At 34.6% G+C, this 25855-nt stretch overlaps 1 pseudogene; it reads right to left on the reverse strand.

Moving 5' to 3' along the window:
* Positions 1 to 23093: 23093 nt before the first annotated feature.
* LOC124104012 (large ribosomal subunit protein eL19-like) lies at positions 23094 to 23666 on the reverse strand (annotated as a pseudogene).
* Between the last annotated feature and the right edge of the window lie 2189 nt (positions 23667 to 25855).

A 25855-nucleotide genomic window follows, 5' to 3' on the forward strand; every position in this document is an offset into this window, starting at 1 on the left:
AGCTTTCTGAAATATTTACTAAATATTAAAATTTAGAAACTAATATAAGCTAAAACAATTATTTTCACAAAAAATGTGTATTAAGACAAAAAGTTTCTTTGGAGCTCTTGGAGAGTCTGGTTTGGCCCCATGTATCAGCAATGATGTTGAAGTAATAGAATATTATGTAAATTAGCAAGATAGAATCCAGTGGGAGTAATAAGTTATGAAGGAAAAAATAATTAAAAAGGTTGGTTTTCAAGAATGATGACATTTTAAAATCCTTGAATATGCATATATCAAATCTGATGCATTTTCAAGTAGAGAGTATTAATTTTAAAAGCTTACAACTGTGAGTAGAATTGTACTGACGAATAAGTCATACCTTTCCATAATGAAGACATCACTTTATCCCCCATGAAAAGAAGTCACAGGGAAAGATCATTGGACTAAAGTTTTAGGTTCTTGGTTCTGTAATCATCATTAGAATCACATCACTATCTTATTCTTCAATATAGGTCAGTTTCTTGTGGTCACACTTTGCAATTAACTTTGATCTTGATTTGATCATTGTAGATATTAATTTTGAAGCTGAAAGGAGTACTCATTTCAAGGAACAACCTGAAATGTGTAGCAGATTCCAAGTCCTCAGTACTTTTTATACCAGCAACAACCTTGGAGGCATCCCACTGATTGAAGATTGAATAAAGTAGAGAGGAACTACACTTACCTCCTCAGCAGTAGACAATGACTTATTTACATTGCTGAAAAAAAACGTATTATTGTATTCTAAATAAACATGAAAACAGTTGTTCTGATGGTAGATAAATCAACTTTATTTCTAAAGCACTTCTATCACTTAAGAAATTAATAACATCATTAACACAGAAAAAAAATCCCCTAATCTTCCTAAGCAATTATCTACCTTACATCCTTGAAATTACTCCTTATAGAACTGTTCTTTATAGAGTGTTTTTTCATTTAACATATTTGACAACATATTACATATTCATGTTAAGAACTGTTGAAAATGTGCACACAAAAATAAGCATTTAATCTAAAAAAAAACTGACCCTTGCCAAAAATTAATTTATGAATTAATGAATATAACTCCTTAAAGATAATTTATCATCAATTCTTAGTGTTTCTGAGATATGTGCCAAACCAGAAAAAAAATAAATTATGTCTTTATAACTTAATGTATAAAATAATTTTTTGGCATTAAAATGTGAGTGCAGAAGTTTAAGTTTCAACTACAATGTGTAAAACTCTTAAAAGTTGTTATTCTCATGACTACAAGAAAATAGCTGAGCAAATCGGATAGCAATGACTTTTATTATATCCATCAGAAACTTGAGACTAAATGACAAACCAGGACCTCTACTCCATAGAGAGAGGCAAACACAGTGAAAAACAACATTTCTTATCCTACCTGGAGCAGAGACTTCTGCAGCCTTAAGCTAGTAGAGTCACTTATAAGGTCATTTCATAAATTGCTAAAGGTTGGGTGTGGACTCTCTTGACAGACCTTCCTGAGGCCCTAATCCGAATGGTTATGGATTTTATTTCCAAGAATTCCACCAGGTTCTTGTGTTCATGATGGGAATAAAATATCCACATTTTGGACAGGAGGGGAAAAAATTACAGAAAACTTCCAAATTATTCTTTATAACAAAGGTCAACAGTCCAAGAGAAACTCCTCTACCAGAGCCTCACTGGGAAAAGGGCAGTTGCACAACTCCAGCCATGACTTATTTTCTGATTTAATGTAGGGACATTACAAACAAAAATAAAGAAGATGCTAATAAACACTTGAAGACCATAGCCCTGGTAACAGGACAGCTGAAAGAGTTAGGACTTAGGACTAGAATGTCTTCTCTCCTTGACCCTATCACTATTAATTTCCATAGAGCTACAGGAAAATAGCAGTGGATTACAACTGAAAAGGCTGCAAGACACAAACTTGTATTCAGGAGGAAATTCATAGGAAAACCCAAAGATGTTATTGGAGGAGGGGACAACAACGACACTAGAGAAAACTGAAGCTACAGAGAACATTAGGTAGAACAGCTACCAAAAACTTTTGAAACTTTGCACTTTTTTTTCAAATTGCAATAAAACAAACAAGGAGAAAATTCATACAAAGAAGCCTGAGGAAAAAACATATTATCTGTAGAAGAACAAGGAGAAAAACTCAATTGTATGTCTGTCTCCAATCATACAAACAAGATAGTGGAGTGGAACATTTGAAATATTCAAAAGAAAAAGAAAAGAAGAAACACCAACCTAAAGTTTCCTATTCAATTACATTCTAGGTCAGATGTAAGAGAGAAATAAAGGGGAAATATACACAGACATATAAAATTTAATGTAACTTGTTGCCACCGGGCCTGTCTTGCAAGAAAATGTAAAAGAAATTATTTGGAGTGAATGAAAAGGACATGATCACAAAGTCATATCTACATAAAGAAAGAAAGAGTGCCAGAGATGAAACCAGTTAAATAAAACATAATTTTTTCTTATACTTAATGGATCTAATAGATAATGGTTTGCCCAAAATAATACTACTAGTAATTTTGATTGATTATAACACAGAGAAATGTTACCTGAATTACAACAATATTTTAAAGGTAATGAGGAATAAATTGGCAATTATCCTATAAAAAATACTTGCCCCACCCTAAAGCAGCCTACTCTCATATATACATATACATACATACACACACATATGCCATAGAGGAGAGAAAATATAATAGTATAAATGCTATTAAAATTCCTGAAAGCAGAAAAATGGGGAGGAAGAAATTTAACTATTTTTACTTGTTACTTGCAACAAGTAAAAATAGTTAGAAATGAGGGTGAATATTGATGCAGCTCTATTAATAATAACTTTAAATTTGAATGGTATAAACATAACAGCTATAGTAGAGAGATTTATAAAGCATAATAAAAACAAGACTATATTTTCTCTTAGAAGTTTTATTTAAATATAAAGATGCAGCTAAGATAAAACTAAAGGGATAGAAAAAAATATATTGTACTTATGCTAATTAAAATAAAACTGGAATAGCTATATCAATTTCAGAGAAAGCAAACTTCAGAACAAAGGAACTCATTAAGGATAAAGTTTAACATTACCTAATGGTACAGGAATGGATTCTTCAGGATATGGGTTTTCAATCTGATACCTGTATGCACCTACAGACAGAATGCCAAATATATGAGACACAAGCGGATGGAAGAAAATAAAAGCATAGAATACTACATTCTTTTTCTTGGAAACTTCAATGCCTAATTTTCAGCAATTGATAGATCCAGCAGTCCAAAATAAACAAGTGTGTCATTTAACTTAAGAGAACAATCAACTAGATTTAATTGATATTTATAAATTATATCATTTACTACAAGTAGAACAGATACTCTTCTGATGCTATGTGGAACATTCACCAAAAGATCATAATCTGGGCCATAAAACATACTTTCACAAGTTCTAAAGGATAGAACTTATCCATAGAGTTCTCTCAGATCACAATGGGATACAAAATAAAATAGAACTCAGTCACAAAGATATCTATAAAAATCTCAAAATACTTAGATACTAAAAACCACTATTCTATAAAACACATGGGTCAAAGAAATCTCAGGAAAATTTAAGAACTATTTTGCAGGAAATTAGCATGCAATCTATTGAAATATGTGGGATGCAATGAAGACAATGCTGGGGGGAATTTACAGTGTTGAATGTGCATATTAGAAAAGCTGACAGATCTAAAATAAATACTGCAAGTTTTTATTTTAGCAAGCTAGAGAAAGAAAAACCATAACAATTTAATATGAAGCAAACAGAAGAATATAATCATATTTAGAACAGAAATCAATGAAATTGAAAACAGAAAATTAATGACACCTAAAGCTCATTGTTTCAAATGATCGACAAAATTGACAAAACTCTACCCAGGCTAACAAAAAAAGAAAACAAAAAATGGTAATATCACAAGTGAGAGAAAAAGTCCGTCACTACTGTGCCCATGGATATTAAGAAATTATAGCCACCATTATATTACCTTAGATAAAGTATATAATTTCCTTATAAATGACAAGGTTCCAGACCTCATTCAAGGAGATATAAAGAAACAGAAGAGGTCTATATCCATATGTCATTGAATTAAAAATTAATAATCTTCAAAAATAAAGCACTACACCAAGATGATTTCAGTGGTGAATTTTATTGAAAAGTTATGGAAAAAGTGTTATCAATTTTCTACAATATTTTCCAGAATAAAATATGAAGGAATACTTCCTAACTTATTTTATGAGATCATGATTATCCTAATACCAAATCTCAACTAATACAGATCAATATATCTAATGAACACAGATTTCACAATCCTTGACAAATTGTTAGGATATCAAATCCATTGATATATCAGTGTAGTTAAATATGAAAAAGTGGTATTATTCTGCATTTATAAAGCTGGTTTCAATATTTAAAAATCAACGTAATTCACCAATTTAATAGAGTAAGGAAGAAAAATCATATTATCATAACAGGTAATCAAAGAATGTAGAATAAGCAGTGAAATAATCCAACAGTTAGTCAGGATTTAAAACATAAACACTGTCAGCAAACTAGAAAAAGCGGGGAATTCATTCAACATGATAGAGAGAACCTATAAAATCCTACAGCTAGCATCTTACTTAATAATGTGAACCTGGACTCCTTCTTCAAGAGATTGGGAACAAGGCAAGGATGTCCCCTCAGCACTTATATTCAATATTGAACTGGAAGTCACAAGTAGTAAATGATTGCAAAATACACCTAGGACAAAAGATTTTATTCAAATACAAAGAGGACTTTTTTAACTAAACAATTAAAAAAATCACAATTTAAAAATGGCAAAACATCTGAACTGATACTGCAGCAAGGAAAATATACAGTTAGTCATTCAAATGTCACTAAGGAATTACAATCTTTAAAATGATTTGTCACTACATATATATTGAAATGGCTAAATTCATTTAAAAATTAAGGAAAAACAAAGAAACTGAGAGCACCAAATGTTATTTAGGTGTAGGGCAGTAAGAAAACTTATCCTTGGTGGGAATATGACATCATTCATTAGTACTTGTGGAAGACAATTTAGCTGTGTTTTATTAAGCTAATTGCAGTTTTACCATATATTACAGCAAAGACATTGTAGATATTTACTCAATTAAGTTGTCCACATAAAATCCTATACTCAAATGTATAGCACTCATTTATTTCTTCCCCAGTGCTTATCCTTAATCACCAGACTACATATTTTACCTGTTTCTTTGTCCATTGTTAATATTTTCCAACTACAATGCTCTTGCTGGAATCAGGTATTTTTGTATTTTGTTCATTGTTGTGTCCATGCAATTAATACAACACAAATTTTGTAAGAGGATGAATGAAGAAGCAATGCCTATGGGGGAAAAAACTGTTCAAAGTCTGGCCCCCACATGTACATATCAACAATGTCAAATAGCCGAAAAATTTTCCAATTAGGCTAGAAATCACAAAGGCCAAGCTTCTTATCCAGGCAACTATAATCTGTATGGAAGCAGTTTTAAATTGTTCCTCATTTAAATCTCTCACATTACAAGTTTTTTTTTTTTTTTTTTTTTTTTTTACAAAAGTTCATTTAACTTGTCCATATGGAGGAACTATCATTAACATCCCCAAAGTCTGCAAAGTCCACAGATTTTAAAATTTAATGAGTAGCTATGGAAGTTTATGTTTAGCAATCCCCACCCCGCCACACACACATGCACACACACGTATAAAACTGGACAGAGTTGTCAAAAGCAACCATTTCAAGGCTCTAGAAATCAATGAAAGTCAGAGAGTTTGATGTCTTTATTTTTTTATAACTACTAGAGCATAAGTTAGAGACAGCAGGTGTCTGTGACCTTCTTTCCCAAATCTCCAACCATCTTCAACAACTCAGTAAGAACAATTTTTTTTTTCAGGGCAGGACTAAACCAAAACCATCAAAATTGCTCTCTCAGAGGGGGGCTAAATTAATTTTGAGTGAATGGAAATATCTCTGGGTTTTTCTGGCTAAACATGGCAGACTTTGCAGGAAATAAAAAGACCAAACTCACATATTTGCTTTCCTGAGCTAGTATACTAGCCAGAAGTACAGTGAGGGAAAAAGCAAGATTTTTCTCTACTTTCCTCTTGTGGACTGGGATATTACACATAAAAGAGATATCTGTCCTTATAAAGTCCTGAGAAAATATAAGCCAAAGGTAAGTTGAGAATGAACCTGAATTTGTGCACCAATGTCTGATGGAAGTTTTATGAACTTGTAGAATTTGATCATGACTTCTGCTCAAATCATTGGCTGAACAGTAAGTTACACACACACCAGATGACACTTAAAAATCCAGGTTAAGAAATAAAAAATGAGATACACATCCCTGGGCAAAGCCCGCTAATGGAACAATCCTATAATTTCAGATACTCAGGAGCCTGAGATATGAGTTTGAAGTCAGCCTTAGCAACTTAGCAAGACCCTGTCTCAAAATTAAAAAAAATAAAATTAAATTAAAGGACTAAGGAATGTAGCTTAGTGATAGAGTACTACTGGATTCAATCCCCAGCACCACTGAAGAAAAAACAACAACAAAAATACTCTAGAAATTAGTAGCCACAGAGTGTAGACACATTCTATATTTATGTCCAAGCAAATTATAAAAGTTGCATGCACAACATAACTATGGATATGCCACTGTCTACTCTAAAGTGGACGTGCCATTTTTACTCCGAGTATCAATGCATAAAGGTTACAATTCCTCTATATCTTTTCTAGAATGTTGTATTGTCAGTCTTCTATATGATAGAAATAATTATTAATGTGGAATGTCTTTTCTTATACAAAGCACAAAGCACACACAAAGAATTTCTATATATTGTGTATTTCATGTTTTTACAATCTTAAATGAGTTGGGAGGATTCTTCATACATCAAAGATAAATAGTCTTTTAACACATGTATGTTTTGCAACTATATTTTTTTAATCTGTGGCTGACTTATTTGCTTTTATATTTTGAAGTATTCAGGATACATTTTTAAAAATATAATGCTATCTAATTTAATACTTTGTTGTCACACTTTTACTATCATCTGATAAAACTTTGCCTATCCTAAAGTAATACACATTTATCCTGTATCTTCTTTTTTCTTTTCTTATTTATTTTTATTCTAATTTTTATGACAGTAGAATGCATTATAATTTATATTACACATATAGAACACAATTTTTCATATTCAAACAATTTGCGTCTTCAAACATGAACTTAGGGTAATGATGTCCATCTAATTTCACCATCATTTCTACCCCCATGCCCCTTCCCTTCCCCTCCTACCATTTTTCCCTATCTAGATTTCATCTAATCCTCCCATGCTCCCCCTACCAACCCCACTATGAATCAGCCTCTTTATATCAGAGAAAATATTAGGCATTTGTTTTTGTGGGATTGGATAACTTCACTTATCATTATATTCTCCAACTCCATCCATTTCCTTGCAAATGCCATGATTTTATTCTTTTTATTGCTGAGTAATAATCCATTGTGTATATAAACCACATATTCCTTATTCATTCATCTATTGAAGGGCATCTAGCTTGATTACACAGTTTAGCTATTGCAAATTTTATTGCTAGAAACATTGATGTAGCTATGTCTGAGTAATATGTTGTTTTTAAGTACTTTGTGTATAGACAGAGAAGTAGGATGCTGGGTCAAATGCTAGCTTCATTCCCAGTTTCCCAAAGAATCTCCATACTGCTTTCCATATTGGCTATACCAATTTGTAGTCCCACCAGCAATGTATGAGTATGCCTTTTCCCCCACATCCTCACCAACACTTATTTTTGCTTGTATTCATAATAGCTGCCATTCAGACTGGAGTGAGATGAAATTGTAGTTTTGATTTGCATTTCTCTAATTGCTAGTGATGATGAACATTTTTATATATTTGTTGATTGATTGTATATCATCTTCTGAAAAGTGTCTGTTCAATTCCTTGACCATTTATTGATTGGGTTATTTGTTTTTTTGGTGTTTAGCCTTTTGAATTCTTGGTGAACCCTAGAGATTAGTGCTCTATCTGATGTGAGAGTGATAAAAATTTGCTCCCAAGATGTAGGCTCTCTCTTCATCTCACAGATTGTTTCTTTTGATGAGAATAAGCTTTTTAGTTTGAATCCATCCCATTTATTGAATCTTGATTTTAATTCTTGTGCTATAGGTGTCTTATTAAGGAAGTTGGGGCCTAATATGACATGATGGAGATTTGGGGCTACTTTTTCTTCTGTTAGATGGAGGATCTCTGCTTTAATTCCTAGGTCCTTGTCCATTTTGAGTTGAGTATTGTGTATGGTGAGACATAGGGGTTTAATGTCATTTTGTTGCATATGGATTTCCAGTTTTCCCAGCACCATTTGTTGAAGAGGCTATCTTTTCTCCAATGTAAGTTTTTGGCATCTTTGTCTAATATAATATAACTATAGTTATGTGGGTTTGTCTCTGTGTCCTCTATTCTGTACCAGTCTATTTTGTCTACCAGTCTATTTTGGTGCCAATATCATGATGTTTTTGCAACTATTGCCCTGTAGTACAGTTTCAGTTCTACTATAGTGATACCACCTGCTTCACTGTTCTTGGTAAGGATTTCTTTAGCTATTCTGGGTCTTATTTTTCCAGATGAATTTCATGACTGTTCTTTCTATTTCTATGAGGGCTGCCATTGGGATTTTGATTGGAATCATATTAAATCTGTATAGTAATTTTGGTGGTATGGTCATTTTGTCAATATTAATACTGCCTATCCAAGAACAATATAGATAATTTCATTTCTAAGATCTTTTTATTTCTTTCTTTAGTGTTCTGTATTGTTGTAGAGAACTTTCACCACTTTTGTTAGGTTGACTTCCAAGTATTTTTTAAGCTATTGTAAATGGGGTTGTTTAAGTCATTTCCCTTTCAGAGGATGTGTCACTGATATACAGACATGCCTTTGATTTTGGGGTGTTGATTTTATATCCTGATACCTTGCTGAATTCATTTACTAGTTCTAAAAGTTTTCTGGTGGAATTTTTTGGGTATCTAAGTATAAAATAATATCATCAGCAAGTAGTAATAATTTGAGTTATTCTTTTTCTATCCATATCCCTTTAATTTCTCTCCTATGTCTAATTGCTCTGGCCAGTATGTCAAGAATGATATTAAACAGAAGTGGTGAAAGAGGGCATCTCCGTCTTGTTCTGGTTTTTAGAGGGAATGTTTTCTATTTTTCCACATTTAGAATTATTTGCCAGAATTTTATTGAAAATTTTTGCATCTATGTTCATTAGAGATATTGGTCTGAAGTTTTTTTTCTTTGATGTGTCTTTGCCTGGCTTTGGAATCAGGGTGATATTGTCCTCATAGAATGAGCTTGGAGTGCTCCCTATTTTTCTATTTCATGATATAATTTTAAGAGCATTGGAATTAGTTCTTCTTTAAAGGTCTTGTAGAACTCAGCTGTGTATCCATTAGGTCCTGTGCTTTTCTTGGTTGGTAGGCTTCTGATGTCATTCTTCTATTTCATTGTTTGAAATTAATCTGTTTAAATTGTGTATATCATCCTAATTCAATTTGGGCAAATCATATGTCTCTAGAAATTTGTCAATTCCTTTGATTTTTATTGGAGTACAAGTTTTCAAAATAATTTCTAATTATCTTCTGTATTTCTGTAGCATCCTTGTGATATACCATTTCTCATCACGTATGTTATTAATTTGAGTTTTCTCTCTCCCTCTCTTCATTAGCATATCTCAGGGTTTGTCAGTTTTATTTATTTTTTTCAAATAAACATATTTTGTCATTTTTTAAATTTTTTTTGTTTCAATTTTATTGATTTTAGTTCTGATTTTAATGATTTCCTGTCATCTCCTGCTTTTTGTGTTGATTTCTTCTTTTTTATTCCTAGGGCTTTGAGATGTAATGTTACATCATTTATTTGTTGAATTTTTCTTTTTTTAAGGAATGAACTCCATGCAATGAACTTTCCTCTTAGGACATACTGCCTTCATAGTGTTCCAGAGATTTTGATATGTTATATCAGTGTTCTCATTTACATCTAAGAATTTTTTAATATCCTCTTTGATGTCTTTTGAAACCCATTGTTCATTCAGTAGCCTATTATTTGGTCTTCAGGTGTTGGAGTAGTTTTTATTTTTACTTTATCATTGATTTCTGATTTCATTCCATTATGATCTAATAAAAAGCAGGGTCATATATCTACTATTTTGTATTTCCTAAGAGTTGCTTTGTGGCATAATATATTGTCTATTTTAGAGAAGGATCCATGTGCTACTGTGAAGAAAGTGTATTTGCTCATTGAAGGGTGGAACATCCTATATATGTCAATTAAGTCTAAGTTATTGATTGCATTGTTGAGTTCTATAGTGTCTTAGTTCAGGTTTTGTTTGAAAGATCTATCAAGTGGTGGAAAAGGTGTGTTAACATCACCTAAAAATATTGTGTTGTGGTCAATTTGACTCTTAAACTTTAGAAGAATTTGTTTGATGAACATAAATGCTTCATTTTGGGGGGCACATATATTTACAATAGATGTGTCTTGTTGGTGTGTGGTGTCCTTAATCAGTATAAAATGTCTTTCCTTCTTTATCCCTTTTGATTAACTTTAGTTTGAAGTGTACTTTATTTGATATGAGGATGGAAACTCCTGCTTGCTTATGAAGTCCATGTGACTGGTATGCTTTTTCCCAACCTTTTGCCTTCAGTCTGTGGATGTGTTTTTCTATGAGATAAGACCCTTGGAGGCAGCCTATTGTTGGATCTACTTTTTTTTTTTTAATCTAATCTAGTAACATGTATCTTTTTCTTTTCTTTAAGTTGTTGGTAGACATCTATTTATTTATTTATTTATTTATTGTGCTGAGAATTGAACCTAGTGCCTCACACATGCCCCAGCCCCAGCCCTAGCCTTTCTTCTTATTGGTGAGTTTATGCCATTAATAGTCTTGGGCTACTATTGAGACATGATTTGTATTTAGCCATTATTGTTTATTTTTGGTATTTAATTTGGCTTAGTTTCTTCTTGGATTAGTTTTTCCTTTGGCGTAATACTTACCTCTGCTGCTTTTCATTGTTGTTTTTCATTTCTTCTTCATGGGATATTTGCGGAGGATGTTCTGTAGTGTAAGTTTTCTAAGTTCTTTTAACTTTTGTTTATTCATGGAAAGTTTTTATTTTACATCAATTCTAAAGCTTAATTTTGCTGGATATAAGATTATTGGTTGACATTCATTTTCTTTCAGAGCTTGATATATTTTGTTCCAGGATCTTCTAGCTTTCAGGGTCTGGGTTGAAAAATCTGCACATAGCCTAATTGGTTTCCCCCTTTATGTTTTCTGATTTCTTTCTCTCATGGTTCTTAAAGTTCTCTTTCTGAATATTAGGCATTTTCATTATAATGTGCCTTGGTGTGGGTCTCTTGTGATTTTGTACATTTGGCATTTTGTAATCTTCTTGTATTTGGTTTTTCTAATTCATTCTTCATGTTTGAAAATTTTCTGATATTATTTCATTGAATAGATTGTTCATTACTTTTTAAAAAAATTATCTATTTATTTATTTATTTATTTTATTAGCTACACATGACAGTACAATGATCTTGGCAATTCATACATTTGAATCATTGGAGTATAATTTCTCATTTTTCTGATTGTACAGATTGCAGAATCACACTGGTCATACAGTCACCTATATACATACAGCAATCATAATGTCTATTCTGCTGCCCTTCCTATTCCCCCTTCCCCTCGTGTTTTTTTTTTTTTTTTTTTTTTTTTTGGAACTCTCTGCCTTCCTCTATTCCAATAACTCTTAAATTTGGTCTTTCTATGCTATTCCATATTTCTTGAATGTTCTGCTCGTTGTTTCTTACTTTTTCAATTTGTTGTCTATATTCTTTTCAAGATTATATATTTTGTCTTCACTGTTTGAGGTCCTGTCTTCCAGTTGGTTTAATCTGTTGGTGAAGCTTTCAATTGAACTTTAAATTTTATTTATTTTCTTTCATTTCTAGGATTTCTATTTTTTGTTTTGTTTTGTTTTGTTTAGAACCTCTATCTCCCTATTGAAGTAATCTTTTATATCCTGTATTTATTTATGTAGCCCTTTGTCAAAATGATGTTTTGCTGCCTGTATTTGCTCTCTTATGTACTCCTTTGTTTCACAGAACATTTTAATTATATACATCCTGAACTCCTTTTTCTTTCATATCTTCTTCTGTGCTGGCCATGGATTCTCATAATGTGGTATTTTGATTTGTTTGGGGCACTTTCTCCCTTGTCTTTTCATGTTGCTTGTGTGTCTTCCCTTCTAGCACTTTAGATCTGAGGCATTACCATTTTTTATCCTATAGGCTTATAGTGCCCCTGTAGATTTCTAATATCTCTCTTTTGAGGGGAAGGAAAATATTAACAGATCCCAATATAAATGATATAAAACTTAAATCTAATAGTTGCTATTAAGATGTTTACAGTTTGATCACAATGAAAAAATGGTGCATTCAGTTATTATCTACAATATAATTAGTAGATTTGCAAAAGGGTTTACAGTTTCTGATATTGGAAAAAGAACTGATGATGAGGTGTAAGATGATAATCTGAGGAGCTAGAAGGTGAGGATATAGAGTTATTATATCTTAGGAAGTATGAAATAGAACTCTAAAGAAGAAGGTAAGTAGTTGGAGAATAGAAAGCAAGTAATTTTGGATAGACAAGTAAGTGGGAAGACAGTAGAATACATAAAACAAACACACATATATATATTAATAAAATTGTTAAAATAGTAAAAATTGTACAAAGAAAAAATATATACAAACACAACTATAAATATACTGTATAGACATCCCAGTCCTCAAAATCCTAATTAATGCAAAGTACTTGGTTTCACATATGTTGGGATTGTGAGGGCAGGAGAGTAGGGAAGGAGAAGAAAAAAAAATCTTGAAGGAAGAAACAAGAATTGTTTTGTTTGAAGATCAGTATCTTTCCTGCTTCCCTTCTCTCCTTTCTCCAACAATAGGTGGGGTTGTCTGTTGATAGATGTTATCTCCACCCTCAGGATGGTGAAGGTTTCCAGGGTGTCACTGTGCTGGGTTAGCTGCTTCTGGTGAGAGGGGGTAGGTAAAAGCTGGGCACCAGGCCAGCCCGATTTCCAAACTGGAAGTTGCTCCTACAAAAGATGGTGGCAAAGGTGACCCAAAATGGAGGCAACTGCTTTCAGAGATGGGTATTGTATTGGGTGGGGGCAGTTGGGTGATGGCATTGGATGTGGACAATATGTTCAGAGAGCTCTGTGGCATGTAGTTTGTGGTTATGGCTGTCTTCAAAGCCTGTGTGAAGTTTTGGGTGCAGGCAGGCTACCTTGCATAGGGGACTAGCTTAATTGCTGCAGAGTACCAAGGTGGAGTTGACAGGGAGTCACATGTTGGTAGATGGGTGTCCACGTGGGAGTGACAACGAGAGTTTCTACACTTGGGTAGCTGCTAGGTGTTCTGTGTGGGAGCGGCATTCATGATTTCTGCTCAGGCTAAAAGTCTGCACAGGTGCTAATTCTGATGGCCCCTCTAAGACACCCAGTAGTACTGTGTGGGTGAATAGCTGGGAGACTTACTCTGGATGCTGAGGCCTGGAGTCCTAGATGGCTGTGATTCCTGTATGGGAGCAGAAATAATGCTCACAGAGAAACAGTATTCTCACTACTTGAGTTCCAGGTCAAGGAGCAACATATAATGCTGCCTCCCTCTGGCCCACCATCTTGGGTCCGCCCCTATATCTGCTTACTAAAGCATTAATGTTTATCACTATCAAATTTGTCTATGGCCCATTAGGAGTAATTTTTTGTGTATATAATGAGATTAGTTTCTTGCACTATTGTTGATGTCTCCTTTACCCATTAGATTTATTGACCCATTCTGAATATTATTTTACCTTTTTTACTTACTTTTTAAAATAGTACCTTCTGTAGAACTTTTTAAAGCTTTTTTTTTACATATAGAGTCATGTGACCTATGAATAAAAACAGGTTCATTTCTTGTTTTATAACTAGTAGGTTGAAAATTTATTTTCCTAGGTTTCAGCTTCCAGGATAATGTTGCATACAACCTGGGTACCATTCATTTTTGGCTTTTCCAAGTGTACAGAAAAATTATTAATTCTTTCAACAATAACCATGATGCTACCTGCAGGATTGTTATCAAAACCTCTCTGTTCCTAATTTATTCAGAGTTTTTTTTTTTTATTGTTGTTGTTTGAGTTTTTTTTGTTTGTTTTAATCATGAATGGGTATATGTTAGGTATTTGCCAAATGGTTTTCTACATTCTCTGTCACAATAAAGTGTTTCCTTTAAGCCTTTTTCTATAAATATAGTGTCTCAAAAACATTCTGCTATGTGAAGAAAGACAGATGAAAAAGTCTACATTCTTGGAAATTTTAACACAAATACTGTGAAAATAAAATATACTTGTATATTTTTTACAAGTGACATTTTCTCAGGGTCTTCCCATAAATGCAACTTAAACTTTCAGGCAAGATCTCTGTTCACTCCTTTATGAAATTTCATAGAATTGGTTATGTCACCCCATAGAATTACCAAAAAGTATACAACAGTTTTTGAATTTCATATATAAGAAACCCTCCTTTATCTTGCTAATAATTTTCTGAATATTTAACAATTTGTGGACTCAAATAATTCTAAAAATTATTCTTAGGTAGCAGCAAGTAAAGAGTTAATTAAATGTGATTCTTTGATAGTTGACAAAATTGAACTGTGTGTATGAATGCACAGTTGTATTTACTTGATAGTATGTGAAGTGAAATCTTCAACAGCATTTTTAAATACACTACAAATTATTACCCAATATATAATTTTTAATATGTAGTAACGGAGCATGGCAATGTAAAAACCAGAAGATTCTAAGTCATCTGATTTATTTAGCAAGCAAAAGGGACAAATAGTTGAACAGCCTAGTATTTCTAAAGGAAAAATCATTTCACACAACATTGAGCTTAGATCAAAGCAATACAGTGCAGGTGAGAAAAAGTGGATCAGATAAATTCCTGAGTGTCTCTAGAGAGAAGATAAGCACCACAGATTGTCTCCTTTTGAGAAGAATATTGGGGTGAGAAGGTCATAATGATCAAGGTCCATCAGGTGATTGACTATTAAATTCCATAACCTCTGCAGTTTTCTTATCGACTTCTCAAATCTCCATTAAGGAAATGTCTCAAGGGAGAGAGATAAATAAACCATAGAGAAAGTGACTTGAAATAAAGCCAACTCCAGGAATAAATGTCCAGCTACAAATAATCAGAAAATAAAATGGCTACAAAATAGAAGCAAGCCACATGCTGTTTAAATCATTCAAAATTCAGGTTTTCTACCACAAGGATCTCCTCAACCATGGAGGATATGTTCAAATCTCCATAGCAGATGTTGGACTGCACACATAGTATTGATCTCTATATGTACAGTCCTACTTTTTTCCAATACTTATACACCTGTGGTAAAATTTAAATTGGAAATTAGACACAGCAATACATTAGCAAAAATAACTAGTAATTTAATGGAATAACTTCAATAAAATTGTAATGAAGTTTATGTGAATGTAGTCTCCCTCAAAATATCTTTTTGAACTGAATTCATTCTTTATTTGGGCATATATAAATTTAAAAAACAACTGTATTTTCACTTTAGCAACATTACAAGGGCTAGTTAAACACAACTATTGTGTAACTGAGACTAATTTTAAATGACTAATGGGATGATAGCATATGCAGCATGGATACACAGGACAAAGTGATGATTCACGTCTCCAGTTGGACAGAGAGAAAGAAATCATGCTAATCAGAAGTGAGCTCAATCTAAAACATATAAAGCACAGTCTGTTTCTGAGATTTTCTGTTCAATACATTCAAACTGAGGTCAACCATGGATACTGCAATTATCAGAAATAAAACTGTAAATAAGATAAAACTACCATTAGGAAAACAAATCATCACTTAATTTTGTAAATCTTTTTTAATGAAGTCACAAAGTATAGGCATTTGTTAAAGTTAAATTTAGATCTGAGGACCTACACTCTTGTTGAGGTTTTAAAAATCATACATTAAATTCTAAGAAATAAAAATTCCTTTAATAAAACATTAAACAAATAATGGTAGTGTCAGAGGATTCCTTATTATTTATTCTTTTTAAATATATTCTATTCTGAGATAAAAATTTTAAAAAGAATAATCAGAACTTCTAGACCCTATGTGTGTGTTTATCTTTCCATAGCTACACACAGACACACACACACACACACACACACACACAATGAATCAAGAGATAATCTAGAACACAGATGCCCAACATTCAGATTTTGTAATCTTATATTCTTATAATTCTTACGATTTGTTTAGAAATACATAAACACATTATCATAGGTATGGGTGACACAACTACTTACATTTTCAATGACATGCATCATGAATAAGTACAGCAGCATTTTAACAGACTATAAAACAAAATTACTTTGTGTTGATTCTTTCCTACCTCATCTCTAGTGTAAAGATTGTAGAAAGAATTAAAAAAAAAACCTTCAAACAGGGAAAAACGTTTTACTTTGAGCATTTTATACATTTAACTATATTATCATAAAATCTAAAATCTGGCATCATTCTAATTAAAGTGCACAAATTGGATATTGCTGCATCATTTCTCAGTGACTTAATTCTAAGTAGAGTGGTTGCTTAAACTGGCTAAATGGCTTTAAATTAATCTAAGAAACATGCTTAAACCTAGCCAGTTGCCTATACAGCCATAACTCTCTCAGGTTTCCATTGCCCGTATATATCTCTATCTATCTATCTATCTATCTATAAATATATACACATATACAAATATAAATATATATCAATATATAATTTCTTCAACAGATATGTGTGTGTGTGTATATATATATATATATATATATATATATATATATATATATATATATATATAATTTATTTTAAAAGATAAAGCTTGGAGACATTCGCCAGAGCCTAGCCTCTGGTGCAGGGGCACCCCTTCTGACCAGTGGACAACCACAGGGCACCAAGATCCAGCCCAGAGGTCAGAGGTTAAGCCCAGAAACCCAGATCCAACCACAGCGGCATCTGTGGGGCCAAGGTGCACAGCATGCCTGGTCCACCCCTTTCCCAGAGGGGCAGAAACTCACCAGAGTCTAGGTACTACAATAGTTTAGAGAAGAAACTGCAAGAAAGGAAGACACATAGACAACATGAAAAAACAAGGGAGGAGAGTGCCCCAAACAAACCAGGACAGTATAATAACAGAACCCATGGACAGCAAAGTTGATGAAATGTCAGAGAAGGAGTTCAGAAGGTTCATAACAAAAAATGATCTGTGAATTAAAGATTGACTTAAATGAGCAAATACAAGCAAAAGTTGATCACTCCAACAATGAGATAAGAGAGCAAATACAGGTAGCAAAAGATTATTTCAAGAGAGAGAGAGACCCTGAAAAACAACTGTCAAAAATCCTTGAAATGAAGGATACAATAAATCAAATAAGAAACTCAATAGAAAGCATAGCCATCAGACTAGATCACTTGGAAGAAAGAACTTCAGATAATGGAGACAAAGTATATAATCTGGAAAATAAAATTGATCACACAGTGAAGAAAGTTAAAAACCATGAACAGAACATCCAAGAATTATGTGATAGTATCAAAAGACCAAATCTAAAAGTTATTGGGATAGAGGAAGACACAGAGTTTCAAACCAAATGAATGCACAATCTCTTCAAGAGATAATATCAGAAAATTCCCCAAGCATGAAGAACAAATTGGAAAACCAAATACAAGAGGCTTACAATACACCAAATGTACAAAATTACAACAGATCTACACCAAGGCACATTATAATGAAAATGTCTAGCATACAGAATAAGGATAGAATCTTAAAAGCCACAAGAGAGAGGAATCAGATCACTTACAGGGGTAGACAAATTTGAATCTCAGCAGATTTTTCAACCCAGACCCTCAAAAGCAGGAGATCATGGAACAGCATATACCAAGCTCTGAAAGAAAATGGATGCCAACCAAGAATCTTATATCTAGTAAAACTAAGCTTTAGATTTGATGATAAAATAAAAAATTTTCCATGAAAAACAAAAGTTAAGAGAACTTACAACTAGAAAGCCTGAACTACAGAAAATCCTCAGCAAAATATTCCAAAGAGAGGAAACAAAAAACAATGATGAAAATCAGCAGAGGGAGGGATTACACTAAAGGAAAATCTAACCAGAAGAGAAACCAAGTCACATTAAATAACAAAAATAAACAAAAAATGGCTGGGAATACAAATCATGTCTCAATAATAACCCTGAATGTTAATGGCCTAAACTCACCAATCAAAAGAAAAGATATAGACTAGAAGATTGGATTAAAAAAAAAGACCCAACAATATGCTGCCTCTGAGAGAATAAAAAAGACATTCGAAGACTGAAGGTGAAGGGTTGGGAAAAATTACACCACTCACATGAACTGTGGAAGCAAACAGGAGTTTCCATCTTCATTTCAAATAAAGTAGACTTCAAACTAAAGTCAATCAAAAAGGATAAAGAAGGACAATACATACTGCTCAAGGGAACCATACACCAACAAGACTTAAAAAGGCAGCAGAATACAACAGACACTAGTATGGCAATATGTAAATCAGTGGATGTGCAACCCATGTGATTCTGCAATCTGTATATGGGGTAAAAATGGGAGTTCACAACCCACTTGAATCAAAGTGTGAATTATGATATGTCAAGAACTATGTAATGTTTTGAACAACCAACAATAAAAATTAAAAAAAATGTAAATATATATGCCCCAAACAACGGACCAGCTATGTTCATCAAACAAACTCTTCTCAAGTTCAAGAGTCAAATAGACACCAACACAATAATTTTGGGTGACTTTAACATGCCTCTTTCATCACTAGATAGATCTTTCAAACAAAAGTTGAACAAAGAAACTATGGAACTCAATAATACAATCAATGACTTAGACTTAACTAACATATATAGAATATTACAACCTTCAATGAGAGAATTTACATTCTTCTCAGCAGCACATGGATCCTTCTCTAAAATAGACCATATACTATGTCACAATGCAACGCTTAAAAAATATTAAAAAGTAGAGATACTACCCTGCATTCTAACAGATCATAATGAAATAAAATTAGAAATGAATGATAAGATAAGAAATAAAATCCACTCCAACACTTGGAGACTAAATAATATGCTACTGAGTGAACAATGGGTTACAGAAGACATCAAGGAGATTTAAAAAGTTTTTAGAGGTGAACAAGAACAGAGATACAATATATTGAAATCTCTGGGACACTATGAAAGCAGTTCTAAGTTGCATGGAGTTCGTTCCTTAAAAGAAGAAAAAGTCAACAAATCAATGACTTAACACTACATCTCAAAGCCCTAGAAAAAGAACAAATCAACATCAAAAGCATCAGAAGACAGGACATAATTGAAATCAGAGCTGAAATCAATAAAACTGAAACAAAAGAAACAATTGAACAAATTGAAAGAACAAATGTTGGTTCTTTGAAAAAATAAATAAAATTAACAAACTCTTAGCCATGCTAATGAAGAGAAGGAGAGAGAAAACTAAAATCACTAACAAATGTGATGAAAAAGGAAATATCACAACAAACACTACAGAAATACAAAAGATAATGAGAAACTATTTTTAAAACCTGTACTCCAATAAAATAGAAAATATCGAAGGCATCAAAAAATTTCCAGAGACATTTAATTTGCCCAAATTGATTCAGGATGATATTCACAATTTAAATAGATCAATTTTAAGTGATGAGATAGCAGACACCATCAAAAGTCTACTAACCAAGAAAAGCCCAACATCAGAAGGATACATAGTGAGTTCTACAACACCTTTAAAGAAGACCTAATACCAACACTCTCCAATTTATTTCATGAAATAGAACAAGCGGCAGCACTTCCAAACTCATTCTATGAGGCCAATATTACTCTGATTCCATAACCAGGCAAAGACACATCAAAAAGAGAAAACTTCCGACCAATATCTCTAATAAACACAACTGCAAGAATTGTCAATAAAATGCTAGCAAATCGAACACAAAAACACAACAAAAAGATTATGCACTATGATTAAGTGGGATTCATCCAGGGATGAATCAATAAATGTAATTCACCACATCAATAGACTTAAAGATAAGAATCATATATGATCATCTCAATGGATGCAGAAAAAGCATTTGACAAAATACAGCACTGCTTTATGTTAAAAAAAAAAAAAAACTAGAAAAACTAGGGATAACAGGAACATATCTTAACATCACAAAGGTTATCTATGCTAAGCCCCAGGCAACATTAGTCTAAATGGAGAAAAATGGAAGGCATTCCCTCTAAAAACTGGAACAAGTCAGGGATGTCCACTTTCACCACTTCTATTTAATATAGTTCTTGAAACACTGGCCAGAGCAATTAAACAGACAAAAGAAATTAAAGAGATGCACAGAGGAAAAGAAGAACTTAAATTGGCACTATTTGCTGATGATATGATTCTATACCTGGAATACCCTAAAAACTCCACCAGAAAACTTCTAGAACTAGTAAATGAATTCAGCAAAGTAGCAAGTTATAAAATCAACACCCATAAATCAAAGGCATTTCTGTATATCAGTGACAAAACCTCAGAAAGAGAAACTCAACGTTTGTTTGATGAACATTTTCATCTGGAAAAATAAGAGACCCAGAGTAGCTAAAGCAATCCTTAGAAGGAAGGGTGAAGCAGGTGGCATCACTATATGAGACCTTAAACTATAATACAAAGCAACAGTAACAAAAACAGCATGGTATTGGCACCAAAACAGACTGGTAGACCAATAGTACAGAATAGAGGACACAGAGACTAACACACAAAACTACAATTGTCTTATATTAGACAAAATTCTCAACAACATGCATTGGAGAAAAGATAACCTCTTCAACAAATGGTGCTGGGAAAAATGAAAATCCATATGCAACAAAATGAGATTAAACTGCATCTTTCACCATGCACAAAAATCAACTCAAAATGTGTCGCATTCCCGGTGACAAAATCACTCAGGGTCACTCCAGGGGAACTGGGCCATGTGAAATAACAACACAAGAGACAATGATACCTTTTTCTTTGGGGATTCTCTGACGGCTCCTCTGACCTTAAGGGCCTGCAAAAAGAGAGAAAGAGAGCAAGCATGTGCTGACCCCTTTTATTGAGGAGAAGCCATTTAAATGTGGCAAGGGGTCACGTTTCAAGGGGCTGAGTCTAGCTTCATGATGTCTGCTGTCAACAGGTTGACTGACATCTAGGAAGGCCACACCCAAAGGCAGAGCAAGAAAAGGGGACACACAAAGGGCATTTCCATGGAAAATTCTATCCCAAAAAGGGCAAGTGGGTAATATCACAAAGGAACAGGTGAGCGTAGTTTGACCCATGGTGCTGCAAGAAGGCATGCCTATGCATGAAGACACATTTTGCAACATTTTGTGACTTCCAAGATAGGGACAGCCATCTAAGGCCACTTTGATGTGACCAGATCACTTGGAAGTGACCGACAGAGCCTCTACCGATCAGAGAAGGAAAATGTTAGTCACGTAACATGACAGTCTCCCACAAAAATGGATCAAGGACTTAGGAGTAAAACAAGAGACTCTGCATCTAATAGAAGATAAAGTAGGCCCTAATCTTAATCATGTGGGATTAGGCCCCAACTTCCTTAATAAGACTCCTGTGGTGCAAGAATTAAAATCAAGAAACAATAAATGGGATGGAATCAAACTAAAAAGTTTCTTTTCAGCAAAAGAAACAATCTGTGAGGTGAATGGAGAGCCTACATCTTGGGAGCAAGTCTTTACCCCTCACACATCAGATAGAGCACTAATCTCTAGGGTATATAAAAAAACTCAAAAAGCTAAGCACCCCCCAAAAAATAATAACCCAATCAATAAATGGGACAAGGACCTGAAGAGACACTTCTCAGAGATGATGTAAAATCAATCAACAAATACATGAAAAAATGTTCATCATCACTAGCAATTAGAGAAATGCAAATCAAATCCATCTAAGATTCCATCACATGCCAGTCAGAACAGGAGCTATTATGCATAAAAACAACAATAAATGTTGTTGAGGTTGTGGGGAAAAAGGTCCATTCATACACTACTGGTGGGACTGCAAATTGGTACAGCCAATATGGAAAGCAGTAGGGAGATTTCTTGGAAAACTGGGAATGAAACCACCATTCAACTCAGCTATTCCTCTACTCAGTCTATACCCAAAGAACTTAAAAACAGCATACTACAGGGACACAGCCACATCAATGTTTATAGCAGCACAATTCACAATAGCTAAACTGTGGAACCACCCTAGATTTCCTTCAACAGATGAATGGATAAAATAGATGTGGCATATCTACACAATGGAATATTACTCAGCAATAAAAGAGAATAAAATCATGGCATTTTCAGGTAAATGGATGGAGTTAGAGAAGATAATGCTAAGTGAAGTTATCCAATCCCAAAAAACCAAATGATGAATGTTTTCCTTGATATAAGGAGGTTAATTCATACTGGAATAGGGAGTGGGAACATGGGAGGAATAGACGAACTCTAGATAGGGCAGAGGGGTTGGAGGGGAAGGGAGGGGGTGTGGGATTAGAAATGATGGTGGAATGTGATATTCATTATTATCCAAAGTACAGGTATGAAGACATGAATTGGTGTGAATATACTATGCATACAACCAGAGATATGAAAAATTGTGCTCAACATGTGTAATAAGAATTGTAATGCATTCCGCTGTCATATATAAAGAAAAAAATAAAAAAGAAAAAGGAAAAGAAAAAAATAAGATAAAGCTTGTTTTTATTTCAAGGACTGATCTATGTAATCACTGAGGCTATTATGTACCAACACAAGAGGGGAGCTTTATTTCTTGGTCTCTTACTCCTGGGACAGAGTCTTGATGATCTTCTTCTTCTTGGCCTGGAGGTGCTCCTCAGGGTGCTTGCATGCCTTCTTGGTCTTAGACCTCCAGAACTCAGGAGCTTCTTGCAGGCCTCATCTGCCTTCATCTGTGGATGTGTTCCAAGAGGATTTGCTATTCTTGAACACATTCCCCTTTACCTTCAGTTAGAGGCTGTGGAACATGCATGGGTCTTCTTAGATTCACACAATATCCTCAGCAGCCTCTGCAGAATTGGCATCCTCCTCATCCACATTAACTTCTAGGGCATTGGAGCATTAGCTGTATCCTTTCTCTGACCTGTGCCCCTATGCCTCCCCTTCCCGCGAGCCAAGATATTTTTCCTGCATGGAGCCCGGCAATGGACAGTCACAATCTGAGGATGATCAGTCCATCTTTGATCAGTTTCTGGATCTGCTGATGAGAATTGGCATTGGCGATTTCATTGATCTCCCATTGGGTTCTAAGTAAACCTTCTTTTGGCCACAGCACAGGACACTGGAGGCCAGCCTCTTCAGAAGTATGGGCATACTCATGGCTGGGGCTATGGCAGTCAAAGAAAGAACTCCTGCCTCATTATAAACAAAATGTGATGCAAAGCTCTTCTTCCCCAAACTTTTTCACTGCTCACTCTACACTATTTCTTAGGATAATGATTGTTCATTGCAATTGCTCTCCATGTGTATTGTAGTCATCTACTTTCAAGTATTTCAACAGAGCTTTTGAGACCCCGATTCCCTATTTGAGACAGTAGTCACAAACACAGAATCCTGTAATAAATAAACTTTTGATAATAATATTAAACACTTAACTTGATAAAATGTGAATAAATGTGGTGAGCCGCTTCTGCCATTTCTGCAGATTATGGTCGCCATTACAAGATGACGCTGGCTCTGCTGTGGTCTGTGACAAACAACTTCTTATCTGGGAAAGTTGGCACATGATTTTTCACCACCCTGTGAGAAAGCTCCACGCGGCAGCTTTGCATTGGGGCTTGGGATGCTTTATTAAGGCTGGGAGGGGCATCAGAGAGAGAGAAGAAGAAATATCCAGGGCCTGAATAAACTGCTGAAAGAAGATTCCTGAGTTGCGTCTTCCTTGCGGGCAAGGGGTCGCGACAAGTGGTGCCGAAACCCGGGAACCAGAACTTTCAGCAGTCAGGGGTGGTGCACCGGTTAGTCCCAGGTAAGTGGGATCCGCGATCAAAGCGGGGTTAGTCCCTAGTAAGTGGGATCTGCGACCAAAGCGGGGCAGCTCCTCTGTAAACACAGAGAGAGCATTACATTTTATTGCAGCTGCACTGTGTACTTTTGCTTCTACTTTCGCTTTTGTTTTCTGTGTTTCTTTTGTTGTGTCATTTTGCTTTTGTTTTTTGTGCTTCTTTTGTTGTTGTGACGACAGGGACGCTCCCCTGTAAAAGGAAGAGAGCGGGGAATTCGTAGAACGGAACGCTCCCCTGTAAAAGGAAGAGAGCGGGGACTTTTGAACTTTCACTTTCTTTATAGCTCTAAAAACATTATGGGCGTTGCTTCTTCAAGCCCAATTTTGTTGGCCCTAGATGGGTTGTTACATTCAAAAGGACTTAAGATAAAGCAGAGTACTTTGCAGATGTTTTTAAGAGAAGCTGATATAGCGGCTCCTTGGTTTGCTTTTTCAGGGAGTCTTACGGTTCCCAGCTGGGACAAATTAGGGAAAGATCTAGATTTCGCTCATGAGCAAGGTACCTTGCAGGGTGGCGTTATACCACTTTGGAAGTTAGTTAGAGGATGTATAACAGATGGTAAATGCCAGGAAGCTGTGAGTGAGGGTCAAGCTATTCTTGAGCAACTGCATGAGGAAAAATCTGAAGGATCATGTAGTGAAGTGGCAGAGAGTATTAAAAGTAACAGTAGTGAGAAGGCAAAAGAGCCTGAAGATAAAAATAGGAGAAGGCTCTACCCAGACTTGACCGAATTAAAAACGCCTGAGAACACAAGCGACTCAGAGAGTTCTGAGGACCTTGATATACTGTTACAACAACTACATAAGATAAAAATGAAAAAGAAGAAAAAGGAGACACAGGGCACACAGGCCTACTGTAAGAAGGGGAAGGGAGTTAACATTGGTCAACAAAACTCTGAGGAGGAGGAGGTAGAATATCTAGAAGAAGATATGGTGCCGATTGCCCCACCTCCGTATGTGGGGGGTGCCAAGGTTCCGGGAGATCTTTTCATGCACAAGTTTGGAGGACAGTTAATATAGATATGGGACTTGCATACCCTGTATTTCAGGACAATAACAGGGGAAGATATCATGAGCCTTTAGACTTTAAGATAATTAAAACCTTGGCAGAATCTGTCCACACTTATGGCATAGATGCCGCTTTCACTCTCACTCAGGTGGAGGGACTTACTAGATTTTACATGACTCCCTCAGATTGGGCTAGTCTAGTCCGCGCTTGTGTTTCCCCAGGGAAATATTAGGAGTCCAAAGTTGGCTGTTTAATGTTTCTGGCAGTACCCAAGACTCGGAGCGAGGTAGGAGGCTTAAAATTTCTGCAAATAATTCACAATTGTTTAATGCTACATTACTGTCCACAGCAGTCTGTCTCCAATCTCCGTTCCTGTTTCTTTTGGCTAATGTTACATTACAGGGGATGCTTAATTGTTCTAATATTACCTGTTATTTGTCTGAGTGTTGGAATGGCTCCTGGACTATGGCAATGGTTATGAAATTTCCAACCTTT

Source organism: Marmota monax, unplaced genomic scaffold (assembly GCF_021218885.2).
Source record: "Marmota monax isolate L192 unplaced genomic scaffold, Marmota_monax_Labrador192_F-V1.1 WCK01_AAM20220418_F8-fsc00001, whole genome shotgun sequence".
Lineage (NCBI taxonomy): Eukaryota > Metazoa > Chordata > Mammalia > Rodentia > Sciuridae > Marmota > Marmota monax.